The sequence below is a fragment of the Macaca fascicularis genome, chromosome X (genome assembly GCF_037993035.2).
Source record: "Macaca fascicularis isolate 582-1 chromosome X, T2T-MFA8v1.1".
Lineage (NCBI taxonomy): Eukaryota > Metazoa > Chordata > Mammalia > Primates > Cercopithecidae > Macaca > Macaca fascicularis.
This window is the reverse complement of record NC_088395.1, coordinates 10,997,138-11,011,375: the sequence shown is the minus strand read 5'-3', so window position 1 is coordinate 11,011,375 and position 14,238 is coordinate 10,997,138. Positions and strand designations below refer to the sequence as shown.

The 14,238-nt window shown below is 38.5% G+C and overlaps 1 protein-coding gene and 1 long non-coding RNA gene across 18 annotated transcripts in view; one reads left to right on the top strand and one right to left on the bottom strand.

The window, feature by feature from the left end:
- ARHGAP6 (Rho GTPase activating protein 6) overlaps positions 1-14,238 on the top strand; it is a 551,232-nt gene that overhangs the window by 403,932 nt on the left and 133,062 nt on the right. For 2 of the 17 annotated variants that reach the window (XM_074030125.1, XM_065538355.2), the window contains exon 1: positions 6,207-6,489. The exons of the other annotated variants lie outside the window; for them this stretch is intronic. The gene's annotated coding sequence lies outside the window, so the exon portion shown is untranslated. Of the gene's footprint in view, positions 1-6,206; positions 6,490-14,238 lie in introns of those variants that run through there. 17 annotated transcript variants of the gene reach the window in all.
- Positions 2,192-6,272, bottom strand: LOC123570910 (uncharacterized). The gene is made up of 3 exons (XR_006695126.2): positions 6,192-6,272; positions 2,880-3,015; positions 2,192-2,383 (listed from the first exon to the last, which is right to left on the bottom strand). It is a non-coding gene; the product is annotated as an uncharacterized lncRNA (long non-coding RNA).

Sequence of the window (14,238 nt, the reverse complement as noted above, 5' to 3'; positions counted from 1 at the left end):
GTAATTTAAATTTGAATCAATTAACATTAAATACAATCACCAATTCAATATTCAGTTTCTCTGGCCGTATCTCTAGTGCTCATTAGCCACGGGTGGCTAGTGGCCACCTTAGCAGTTAGTACTGTTAACAAAAATGTCCATTATTATAGAAAATGCTATTGGACTGTGCTGTTCTTGGGGAGAGGGACATGGTCATACAAATTTTTGAAAACTACAGCAAGTAATTCTAATGTGCAATGAGCTTAGAGAACTGTTGATCCTTAGAGAATACATTTATTCTAAAATGTACCACCACTTATGTCTGAGGTAATTTTGCTTTGGAAGATGATTCTGAAAATATCATTAATGCTAGACTTTTTCTGCAGCCTAGAAATGTAGCTGCATGTATTTTTATTTAAAGCAGCTTGCTTGCTCATTTACTCTACAAGGTTTAGATGAGTTAACTACCAGACTGCAACTAAAAATGCATAACTTGCTTTGCCCCACTTAGAATGAAGTGGTACAACAGTTCGTGCTGATTTTGAATTACTTATTAAAAGATTTTAATAAGATAAATTATCTTATAGGAAAACTGAGAGGCTCATTGTCCACAGCTCACATTTTAGGCAACAGATTAGGAGCAACTGATTCTATATATTTGATGATATCCAAAATTAATTTATTAACTTAATATGTTTATGAAGTCTCATGCAATTTTGAGGAAATTATTTTCCTTTCTCATTAGAGAAGAACCCCACTGAGAAGAGACTTTTGCAAAGTGCCAAAGTGCAATTGATGAAACACAATGTCACCAAATATAGCATTGAAATGAGAAAGTGGAAAGGAATTCACTTTGGCATTTTTTATTTTGCCTAGCTTGTTTGACCTAAGAGTTTTCAAACTCCTAAATATGATATTCATCTATCCTTAAGGCTTGTTTTATATCCTGCTGATTTGTAAATATCTGACTTGGGATTGGGTTCTTCAGTTTGAGGTGACAGTACTTCAGCATCCCTGTATCTTTTAGGTAATCTTGCTCTGAAATCCATTCCATGTTTAATGAGCAGTGAATATACCCATAACAGAATAAATAACCTGCCCTACAAAGAGTTCACATGACATCTCACCTATAATGAGTGCCCTCTTATCTGAGTTTCCTTCTTATTGCAAGAAATCTGAAGCATCCAACCTTGTAACTCAGTGTTCCTCACTACATGAGTAGAAAGAGCAGCTACAAAATACGTACCATTCTCTGCAGTGTGCTAGAACAAGCGATATCCAGATTTCTCCATGAGAATCAAGATAAAATGCTTTTCTCTAGGTCAACCCTCCTGGGCACCTAAAATGAGATGCAAATTTCATACTCTGTACTCAAAGGTATTTCTCCAGCTATAATCTTGGGCTTAATTTTCTGGGGATTCATATTTATTGGAAAAAGAGAGGAAATCTGATAAAGAAAGAATTCCTAGCGTCATCTTGTTTTATTGCTGCCTAGACTCACTTCTTACCAGTTCATTCCACACGTGGGGCCTCCCTTTACCAGTTACATTGTAGACTCAATGTTTGCTTCCTCTCTTTATCCCCTTCCTATCAGTTCTGCACCATTCGGCCTCATTCATCTTTCCTAAAACACCTCTTTCATGGTGTTACACCCCTACCCAAAACTGAGAGTGGCTAGTTCTACTTGTAAAGGATGTGGCATCCAGGAGGTTTTCTAACATGGCTGTTCCTTTTTCTTTAAATGAAATACCTGTCCCTCTCCTTACTCCTGGAGGTCATTGCCCCATCTGTTGGCTTTCTTTTCTCTGTTTCATCCTGGTGCCCTGTGTCTATTTCTGCATATTTCTGTGTCTCAATTCCACAGGGCTTTGAGCCCTGAGCTGTCCTCCATGTTTTTACCAGAATTCTCCCAGTTGCAGAGAGGCCTTCCAGTCTCTGTTGGATGCTCTGTGTCATACTTACTTTGTATGTAGGTCTTCCAAGGGAGTGAATAAAGAAAACGTTGCTGGCATGCTGTGATATTGCCTACAAGTTAAAATTATTGCATTTGAAAACAGACTGCCTGGGTTTGAGTGCCAACTCCTTACTTCCCAGTTGTGTGACTTCTAGCAAGCTCTTTACGCTCCCTTTGTTTCAATTTTCTTGTCTGCAAAATGGGGATAATTCTAGTACCTGCTTCCTAGAGGATAGTGAGTATTCATGGAGACAATAAGCACTCAGTAAATTTTAGTTATTCTTTATTGTGGTTTTGACTGTTTCAGATTCATGGTCTTAAATAGCTTACCAGTTGCTAGATTTGCTTTGATGGTAGAGTTTAGATCTGAAGGATCCAAAACATTCTCTCTATGCAAATAGGTCACAGTAGCATCAGAAGGACGCTAGCAATTAGATGAAGGTGAGGGTGCTAGGAATGGGAAAAGGATGGACAGCCACAGTTAAGGAAGCGCAAATGGCAGCAATGAGAGAATATACTTTGGCTTATCACCTAGCCCCTGGAAGTTCTGAGCAATACAAGTATAGAGTCTGATGGTTAAACTGATGGCACCACATTTTTCACTGAGCACTGTAAGGCAGCAGATGAACTAAAATGTCCCTCACAATTTGCATTTTTATATACAGTCTTAAAAAAATATTAAGACCTTACATGTGAACTCTATGCTACACACTCAAAAAAGGTTACCAGGACCAATGGAAGGTTTATCAGTAATGAATGTAATCTAAATGAAATTTCACTGTGCCATTAGATTCAGTCATGATTCTGACAGATAAATGATTATTTCTAACCATTGGCTATATATTATTGAAAATCTGAAGGATGTCATTAGAAATATATTTGTCTTACATTAAAGACTTTCTACATGCTCAGCAAAACAATGTATAAAGAGCAATTTTTACTTTACCATCCAGTTGATCAACTACTCTCTTTCCAAGTGAGAATGTAGGAAGGGAAGAAATGAGTCGTGATGTCATTCAGTGGGAAGTATAGGAGGAGTTTCAAGCGCAAGGGCTCCAGATCAGGCTGCTTAGATTTATTATCTGTATTCATATGGGAAATTCAGGAAAGTGAGGTCAGCTGCTACATCAGATACATCCCCAAATCTCACAACATAAGTCTATTTGTCATTCATACTGTTAGATTGGCCACAATTGGTGGGACAGCTGTGCTCCAAGCAATGATTCTGAACCTGGGCTGCTGCTTCCTTTCATTCAGCTGGAGGTAGGGTGGGCTGGATTTAGGTTGAGACATTGGGGCAACTAAACCTTTCACACTAGCTATGTCACCTCTCCACATGGTCTTTTCAACATAGTGGCTACACCTATGACGTGGGGGCTCAAGGGTCCTATGAATGCAAAAGCAGAAGTTTCCATGCCTTCTTATGTCTCAGGCCCAGAATGGGCTTGGCATCCCCTTCTGCCACATCCAGTTGGTTAAAGTAAATCATAGAGCCAGGCAGGCTTGAAGGGCAGGGGACTACACTAGGCAAAGAACACTGAAAAATGTGATCCACTCCTGGGACTGCCACACATGGCTATGCAGGTTGCCTGGATGCTGTCTCCAGGTTTGTATGGACTGGGGCTAGAAATGAAGCTTGTCACTTCCTCTGACATTCCATTAGCTAGACTCCAGTCATATGACCACTATTAACTGCAAGAGAGGCTGGGAAATGTACACTAGCTGAATGTCCATGAAAAGGGGGCTATGGCCTTCATGAACAGTCAGTGTTTTCCTCTCTGTGTGCCATCCATTTCTGTGCCTCCATCACTTCCTCTATAAAATGAAATTGTTAGAGGCAGTGAATGCATGGCACACATAAAGTGCTTAGCACCTAATACATGCTCGGTAAACTTCTACTGTTATTATTCACTATTATGTAGTGGCTATTTGATTTTATTCCATCTAAGTAAATGCACACGGCAATGAATACCAGGCTAAGGAATTTGGACTTTGTCCTGGAGCTAATGAGGATACATCAAAGGGTTTTAGGCAAAAGAGTGCTATAATCAGAAATGTGTTCACTCAAAAAGTTTGACAGTGATTCTATGATATTTTTGCCTTAAATGTGCAAAATATCACCAGTGATATAAACAGAAATAATCCAGAATAAGAGCCAAGAAGAAGGTAGAATTAATGCTTAATGGCATAGATTCTGAGGCTGTAAATTGTTTCTTGGTATGCTTAGCTATGGAGGGTTAAATGGGAAAAAATGACTATTGTGTCTCAGCTATTTTTGTGATTAGCAAAACTCTTCCACAGCTTGAACCTTTTAATTGCTTCCTGATATTTATTTCCAAGGCTCTTTCGGTGGCTATTTGGTCTCTTACTGGTTTTACTTAAAGAGTTTTTATTTAAATCTTAAAAAGGATTCCTTATCTTTATGTTTTGTTTTCCTGATTTGAATGCATTTTCCAAAGAATAACAAATATACACACCTTCTCCATTATTTCTGCATTTCCTCTCAAGGCCTACCTTGCTTCCACTCTTAAAACAGACTAGGAATTTCACAAGATGTTGTCTCTCGAGATTATTTGAGATTATTCACTTAAATAGTCACCTTCTTATGAAACATTTATTGACCTGACAGTGTATGTCTCCATCAAATAATTGATTTAACAGACCACTCTAGTCTTAGATAATTATTCTTATTTCATCACTGTCCCTTCCTTATTAGATACTTATAACATGGCTCCTATTAGTACTGACTCTGAACTGTGGCTTTGTCTTCCAGTTAATTTGTAAGCTCATAGTGGTTGGGATGACAACCGCATTACTTATGAGCTGTGAATCTTTGGGCAAGTTACTTAACTCCTCTGAACTTCTGTTTCCTCATCTGTAATATGAGCATAATAATGTAGCCTACTGCTAAGAATTATTTTGAGGGTTAGATAAGTCAGTACCCATAAAATGCCTAAAACAATGCCTGACACTTAGTAAGTGCTCAGTCAGAACTACATGTTGCTGTCATCTATTCATAAACTAAAGGCTCATTTGCCTAATAATAAAAAATGAATTATATATTAATTTCATGTGAAATAATATATTAAGATGTTAGATATCTTTAAATGAGGATGTAACTTCCATTGATGAGTATCCAGTATGAGCCATATTGACTGTCTACTGGAATAATGTGTATTTTCAACCTCAGAGTTTTTGGGGTAGTGGTGGTGGAGGTATGTGCAGTAACAGGTAGATTTTACTCTGAATCTCTGTTTAAGTTTAATCATTCTAGTAAATAAAACCACCTGGAATATTTTACTGCTTTAAAATTCCTTCCACAGCAGCAGCAGCAGCAGAGGCTATGTGTGGCTTACATGATTAGCTTCACAGAATCCTGGTAAAAGCATACCAAGTCCTTAATTTTGAATCAGTAAGATCTTCCATGAAATCATTTCCTGGTTTGTCAATTATAATCACAATGATTCTTTTGTTGGAATTCACTTGAGACCCATGAGAGAACTATAACTTCCTATTGACTGGGAAACAAATATGTCTTTTCGAGTTGTATTTGGTTCAGTGCCATGTGGAATACATGGAGATCAAGGTAATTCACGATTGGAATTAATCTTCCCTTTTCCCTGTGCTCTTCATGGATGCCACCCCCAACCCCCACCCTAAGCTGAACCCTCTTAGATATGGCCATGTGGGCATATTCACTCTGACCTCCACACCCTCGGTTCAGGAAATGAATAACTTCTCAAGGACTGCTGTCCCACAAAGAGGATAAAATACAGAGCATGTGTTATGCTTCGGTGTAAAAGAGAATGAAAACTTTTTCTTTTTAATGTGTGTGGCTAGTGTTAGAAAAATGGAGTCAGTAGTTTTAAAACATAATTTAAGAACTGAGAATTTGTCCTAAACAAAGAATGCATCCTATGTGCTTTATCTTGCTCTCAGGGGTTTCACTAGTGGCTTCCAACATTCTTTGGTTGATTCCTAATAAGGACAGTTTGCACAGTTACAATTCAATTACCATTTGTAGATCCCTGTGGAAAAGAGGATTTTTTTAGAGCAATCCTTTTCTAACTCGAGTATATTTCTTCAAAATGGTCTTATTAAAATAAGAAACAGGAAATCCAGTTTCAATTTCTCATTCTTTTTGTCCCTTCCCTCCCCTCTTTCCTCCTCCCCAACTCTCTCTCTCTCTCTCTCTCTCACACACACACACACACACACACACACACACACAAACACACTCACTCATTTGTGCACTTACTCAGGGACACAGCCTGTCTTCGTTCTGAAAGGACAGGAACTTCTCAATGATCCGATGAAAAGACTGCATATTTTTGGTCCCAAGATTCACAGTAGCGGAGGTCTTTGGCAACAAAAGGTATCGTGGGAGTCACAGCTATGCCAGCTAGGCCATTTCTCAGACATTCGATATGATCTGCCATTTCAGGATGCATTTTTTACCAAAAAATTTTTTTAAAAACAGACTCAACTTCCTACTCCAAGCTTAGTTCAGTTAGATTAGGGAGGACAGCAAAGACGCAGCTGATTATAATTTATGGGTAAGCAATATAAATATCTACATTTACACTTCTTTTTCAGAAAACAATTGTAATAAAATTTTGTGATTCTTTCACATCCATCTTGTGATTTAGGAAGAAAACTGGATTGATCAGTGTCTGAGATGTGTGACAGCTAAAAACTGTCTGTGTCGATATGGATTTATGAGAACCTTATTTTTAGATTAATGATGTTGTGGCAGCTTGAAATGAGCAAACTCAAGCAGAAAGGATTGTGTTGTGATTAACAGAACAGCATAATTGGGCTGATTTCTGTAAAAGATTCTGGCACAGGCTATTTTGAAGTCTGAAAGGGTGGTTTTCTTTCCCTCTTAGCTTCTTGAATATGGGTGCAACATTTTAGTTGCTGTGGCTGTGATAAATATGGGTTTGGGGGAACAGTTTGGATATTATATAAGGCTAATAATAAATCTGATGTGCTTGTACTGTCTTTTACAAAAGAGGAAACTTTAAGCCTCTGAATTTTTAAACACTGTCTGGCTTTCATTATTATAAGGGTATGTCTCATAATGAAAGGGCTTGGTGGTGGAAAGAGGGGAACATGACCCTGATGTCCCAGATCCCATTATGCCACTGCAGCTGCTTTGCTCATTTGTAAAGTTAGAGGTTTGAATTGATTTATCATGAAATGTTATGAAATACATATAGTGGTTATGAGTCTAAATTCCAGAACCTAAAGCCTGGCTTCAAATCCTAACTCTGCCACTTAATTGGTGTGTGCTCTTGGCAAGTTGCTTAAGTTCTGTGCCTCAGTTTCTTCATCTGAAATATGGGAATAATGATGGTAACATAGTCCTTAGGTTGTTGTAAGAATTAAATGAGATAATATAAATAAAAGGCCTAGAACAGTAACTAGCAGAGAGTGGACCATCTATAAATGTGAGCAGCATCTTCAAGGTCTAAGCTATCTCTGGAGGTCGTTCTAATTTCAGTGAACTAAATTTAATTAGAGAAAGACAAGTAGAACCATTAGCTGCTGGCCCTGTCATTGAGAAGTTTCTAATTCATGCCAGTGTTTCCACTTTCTGCAACCCTGAGATTTGTGCAGGCTGTCTTACCTTCCTCCCATCCAAGACTCAAGAGAGCTTAGAACTAAGAATTAAATTGATGGCCAATTAGAAAAGTCCACAATTCAACTGGGACTACACAGAAATGAAATTGACCTTTTGCTCTGACGTTTTTGCCCTTGAGGATTTCCAGTATGTCCCCTCTATGCTAACCATTGGAAAGGTTCTTTCCACTGGAAACAAGATGTAAGTGACATTTGTTTTTTTAGATGGTGTTAGCCCAGCCCTGGGTTTGACAATGTTCATTTCTACTTCTTTAGTTTACCAGTAACCCAGGTGAACAGGTCATTTGCAGATAACCACTTCTATTTCATGCTAGCATTTGCATATTTTTAAATATGCTAAATCATTGTTATGTTGTGTGATTTTTTTTTTTTTTTTTTTTTTACAGGCTCTCTGGGATGTTTCTCAGAGACAAAATCTTAGGAGAGGAGGAAAATGGTGATGGCAAAAGGCAGATCCTAATCATAGATGTGCCTTTACTTTTAGTCCAGTCCAGGGGTCAGCAAGCTTTTTCCATAAAGGGCCAGATGGTTAATGGCCCTTTGCGGAAGGGCAGCTTCGTGGACTGTGCATTCTCTGTTGCAACAACTCAACTCTGCAATTGTGGCCTGTAGGCTGCCATAGACAATAACAATGAATGAGTGTGGCTGTAGTTTTCATAAATCAATAAAACTTGATTTATGAAAACAATAAGTAGGCAGTCCTTGGCTCCTGGGCTAGTCAGCTTGTATCAGCAAAATCCCTATCATCAGCCCCGTTTCATAGATGAGGAAATTGGGGCATGGGGAGTGTAAGTAGCTTGCTAAAAAGCCACATGGCTGGCTAGTAAGTGGTAAAACTGGGACTCAAACTCAGGCAGCCCAGCTTGCCACCCCTTGCTTTTAGCCACCATGCTATGCTATACCTATGTCAACCAGTCTCTGCCTGGGCTACTGGGCTTCCGAAACCCGCCTGGCTCACTCCCTCACCTCCTTAAGGGTTGGTGCAAAAATCATGTTCTCTGTAAGGCTTTCCTGGTAGCTCATGCAGCACTCCTATTCCCCTCACCCTGCGCTACCTCCTTCTCTACCTCTTATCACCTTGTAAAACTTGCTGTGTAATTCAGCACACATTTCTTAAGAGTTTTTGGTGTCTCTAAAACTTCCAAGTTAAGATGCTGTGCTAGGTCCTTCTTGTATCACCATAAAAATACCTGAGACTGGGTAATTTATAAAGAAAGGAAAAGAGGTTTAATTGGTTCACAGTTCTGCAGGTTGTACAGGAAGCATGGTGGTGTCATCTGCTCAGCTTCTAGTAATGGCCTCAGGTAACTTTTACTCAGGATGGAAGGCAACAGGGAGGCAGCCTGTCACATGGTAAGAGCAGAAGCAAGAGAGAGAGGGAAGAAGTGCCATGCTCTTTTAAACAACCATATCTCACATGAACTCGGAGCAAGAATTCACTATTGCAAGGACAGCACCAAGACATTCATGAGGGATCCACCCTCATGACCCAAACACCTCCCACCAGGCCCCACCTCCAACATTAGTGATTATATTTCAACATGAGATTTGGAGGGGACAAACATCCTAACCACATCAGATGGGGATGCAAATTTAGAGTGGTGATGATTAATATTAATTATAACTTAAATTTCCATTTATTCAGGTCTTGTGGGAGATTATAAGCCTTCCACAAGAAATTCATTTGTATTGTCTGATATTATCCCTACAAACTGAGTGTTGTCTTGTTTTTTCTCCATCTTATTAATGAGAAAACCGATGATCAGAGATTTTCTGAATCTTACCAAAGAGCTGCCTTCTATTTGAATCCAAGTCTTCACCACCATACCAGTGAGACTCAACCTTTATTATGCAAAAAGTAAGACTCATCTGGGGATGCTGCTTTATAATGGAGGTGCTTGGGACCTATTCCTTGTGACTCTAATTCTCTAAATCTACCTTACAGCCCAAGGAGCCTACATGTTTAACAATGATCATCTGCCCAGGTGTTTCTGATGCCTTGGGTCCACAAACGACATTTTGAACAGCCCTGCCTCACCCCTTGTTTGGCCTTGGGGAGTTTACAGTTGGATGAGATTAAAGAGTTGCTGCAATTAGAGACTAGCCCCAAGGATGTAAGAAAACAATGTGGTGTAGAACAAAACCAAAATTATTTCAATCAATTTTATTTCATGGGAAAATCAAGTCTGTTTGTAAAAATGCAACTTAGCTCAAAAGAATGACTTTCTGAATAAAGCATAGATATTGTATTGCTTGGGTTTTAGTTTGTCTTTTGCTTCTTTTTTTCTAAACATAGAGACATATACTTCTGCTGGGAAGGAAATCTCTTTAGTTAACACTTTTGGTGGGTTGTTCTCCAGTTCATCAAGACTCTATTGTTTTCAAACTTTTTTTGGTTTGCTTCTTTTAATTAGGTTTGTAGCATTTGTGCCTCTTAAAACTAGCTTAAAATAAGCCCTATGATTTTGTTTATGTGTACAATATGTAGAAAAATACATATAAAATACACATAGTAATGCATGATATATATATGAATATATAGTGCATATTTTTATGATAAAATATATAAATAATTGTTAATATTTCCCAGCACCATCATTTTATGGAGATGCTATGTAATTTGGGCTTAACAGCAGACTTATTTATGCTAAACCAAGGTTTCTCAACCTCTGCACTATAGACATTTTGATCCAGATAGTTCTTGATTTTGGGCAGTAGTCCTGTGCATTACAAGGTGCTTAGCAGCATCCCTAGCCTCTGTCTTCTAGCTGCCACTATCAAACGCTGCCCCAGTTATAACAACCAAAAATGTCTCCAGACATTGCTAAATGCTCACTGGGGGCAACATTACCCCACCAAGGACCATTATCCTATATCGTTTTGTCATATTGCTGCCCTTTATTAATGCTGTCACATAGTACCCTAGAATAGAAAGATATTTTTACAACTGCCAAGGTCTTTAGTCTATCCAGAGACATTGGGTGAATTTCAATTTCATCTACATTTATAAAATCTAAACAAATTTGAAATCATGTACCCCATAAATATATAAACCTACTATGAACCACAGAAATTTAAAAAGTAAAAATAAGGAAACAAAAAATACAGAGATTGTCTTGGTCAACTGGGTCTGCCATTATAAAATAACCTCAGATCTCTCTTTTGGTTAACAATTCCAAATATACCAAAGAAGTTTAAAAATCCAAGAAATTAAGAACCATGGGCTGCAATATATAATGAACTAAAGTAAACGTGAAGCATCGCACTTCACTTTTTATTATGCTAAGTGTAGTCATTTGTAAACAGTTTGAAAAAAACATATATATATATATATTTTTAATTTATTTATTATTATTATACTTTAAGTTGTAGGGTACATGTGCATAACGTGCAGGTTTGTTACATATGTATACTTGTGCCATGTTGGTGTGCTGCACCCATCAACTCGTCATTTACATCAGGTATAACTCCCAATGCAATCCCTCCCCCCTCCCCCCTCCCCATGATAGGCCCCGGTGTGTGATGTTCCCCTTCCTGAGTCCGAGTGATCTCATTGTTCAGTTCCCACCTATGAGTGAGAACATGCGGTGTTTGGTTTTCTGTTCTTGTGATAGTTTGCTAAGAATGATGGTTTCCAGCTGCATCCATGTCCCTACAAAGGACACAAACTCATCCTTTTTTATGGCTGCATAGTATTCCATGGTGTATATGTGCCACATTTTCTTAATCCAATCTGTCACTGATGGACATTTGGGTTGATTCCAAGTCTTTGCTATTGTGAATAGTGCTGCAATAAACATACGTGTGCATGTGTCTTTATAGCAGCATAATTTATAATCCTTTGGGTATATACCCAGTAATGGGATGGCTGGGTCATATGGTACATCTAGTTCTAGATACTTGAGGAATTGCCATACTGTTTTCCATAATGGTTGAACTAGTTTACAATCCCACCAACAGTGTAAAAGTGTTCCTATTTCTCCACATCCTCTCCAGCACCTGTTGTTTCCTGACTTTTGAATGATCGCCATTCTAACTGGTGTGAGATGGTATCTCATTGTGGTTTTGATTTGCATTTCTCTGATGGCCAGTGATGATGAGCGTTTTTTCATGTGTCTGTTGGCTGTATGAATGTCTTCTTTTGAGATATGTCTGTTCATATCCTTTGCCCACTTTTTGATGGGGTTGTTTGTTTTTTTCTTGTAAATTTGTTTGAGTTCTTTGTAGGTTCTGGATATTAGCCCTTTGTCAGATGAGTAGATTGCAAAAATGTTCTCCCATTCTGTAGGTTGCCTGTTCACTCTGATGGTAGTTTCTTTTGCTGTGCAGAAGCTCTTTAGTTTAATCAGATCCCATTTGTCAATTTTGGCTTTTGCTGCCGTTGCTTTTGGTGTTTTAGACATGAAGTCTTTGCCCATGCCTATGTCCTGAATGGTACTACCTAGGTTTTCCTCTAGGATTTTTATGGTATTAGGTCTAACATTTAAGTCTCTAATCCATCTTGAATTAATTTTCGTATAAGGAGTAAGGAAAGGATCCAGTTTCAGCTTTCTACTTATGGCTAGCCAATTTTCCCAGCACCATTTATTAAATAGGGAATCCTTTCCCCATTTCTTGTTTCTCTCAGGTTTGTCAAAGATCAGATGGCTGTAGATGTGTGGTATTTATTCTGAGGACTCTGTTCTGTTCCATTGGTCTATATCTCTGTTTTGGTACCAGTACCATGCTGTTTTGGTTACTGTAGCCTTGTAGTATAGTTTGAAGTCAGGTAGCGTGATGCCTCCAGCTTTGTTCTTTTGACTTAGGATTGCCTTGGAGATGCGGGCTCTTTTTTGGTTCCATATGAACTTTAAAGCAGCTTTTTCCAATTCTGTGAAGAAACTCATTGGTAGCTTGATGGGGATGGCATTGAATCTATAAATTACCTTGGGCAGTATGGCCATTTTCACGATATTGATTCTTCCTATCCATGAGCATGGTATGTTCTTCCATTTGTTTGTGTCCTCTTTGATTTCACTGAGCAGTGGTTTGTAGTTCTCCTTGAAGAGGTCCTTTACATCCCTTGTAAGTTGGATTCCTCGGTATTTTATTCTCTTTGAAGCAATTGTGAATGGAAGTTCATTCCTGATTTGGCTCTCTGTTTGTCTGTTACTGGTGTATAAGAATGCTTGTGATTTTTGCACATTAATTTTGTATCCTGAGACTTTGCTGAAGTTGCTTATCAGCTTAAGGAGATTTTGGGCTGAGACAATGGGGTTTTCTAAATATACAATCATGTCATCTGCAAAGAGGGACAATTTGACTTCTTCTTTTCCTAACTGAATACCCTTGATTTCTTTCTCTTGCCTAATTGCCCTAGCCAGAACTTCCAACACTATGTTGAATAGGAGTGGTGAGAGAGGGCATCCCTGTCTTGTGCCAGTTTTCAAAGGGAATTTTTCCAGTTTTTGCCCATTCAGTATGATATTGGCTGTGGGTTTGTCATAAATAGCTCTTATTATTTTGAGGTACGTTCCATCAATGCCGAATTTATTGAGCGTTTTTAGCATGAAGGGCTGTTGAATTTTGTCAAAAGCCTTTTCTTCATCTATTGAGATAATCATGTGGTTCTTGTCTTTGGTTCTGTTTATATGCTGGATTATGTTTATTGATTTGCGAATGTTGAACCAGCCTTGCATCCCAGGGATGAAGCCCACTTGATCATGGTGGATAAGCTTTTTGATGTGTTGCTGAATCCGGTTTGCCAGTATTTTATTGAGGATTTTTGCATTGATGTTCATCAGAGATATTGGTCTAAAATTCTCTTTTTTTGTTGTGTCTCTGCCAGGCTTTGGTATCAGGATGATGTTGGCCTCATAAAATGAGTTAGGGAGGATTCCCTCTTTTTCTATTGATTGGAATAGTTTCAGAAGGAATGGTACCAACTCCTCCTTGTACCTCTGGTAGAATTCAGCTGTGAATCCATCTGGTCCTGGACTTTTTTTGGTTGGTAGGCTCTTAATTATTGCCTCAATTTCAGAGCCTGCTATTGGTCTATTCGGGGATTCAACTTCTTCCTGGTTTAGTCTTGGAAGAGTGTAAGTGTCCAGGAAATTATCCATTTCTTCTAGATTTTCCAGTTGATTTGCGTAGAGGTGTTTATAGTATTCTCTGATGGTAGTTTGTATTTCTGTGGGGTCGGTGGTGATATCTCCTTTATCATTTTTAATTGCGTCGATTTGATTCTTCTCTCTTTTCTTCTTTATTAGTCTTGCTAGTGGTCTGTCAATTTTGTTGATCTTTTCAAAAAACCAACTCCTGGATTCATTGATGTTTTGGAGGGTTTTTTGTGTCTCTATCTCCTTCAGTTCTGCTCTGATCTTAGTTATTTGTTGCCTTCTGCTAGCTTTCGAATGTGTTTGCTCTTGCTTCTCTAGTTCTTTTAATTGCGATGTTAGAGTGTCAATTTTAGATCTTTCCTGCTTTCTCTTGTGGGCATTTAGTGCTATAAATTTCCCTCTACACACTGCTTTAAATGTGTCCCAGAGATTCTGGTATGTTGTATCTTTGTTCTCATTGGTTTCAAAGAACATCTTTATTTCTGCCTTCATTTCGTTATGTACCCAGTAGTCATTCAAGAGCAGGTTGTTCAGTTTCCATGTAGTTGAGCGGTTTTGATT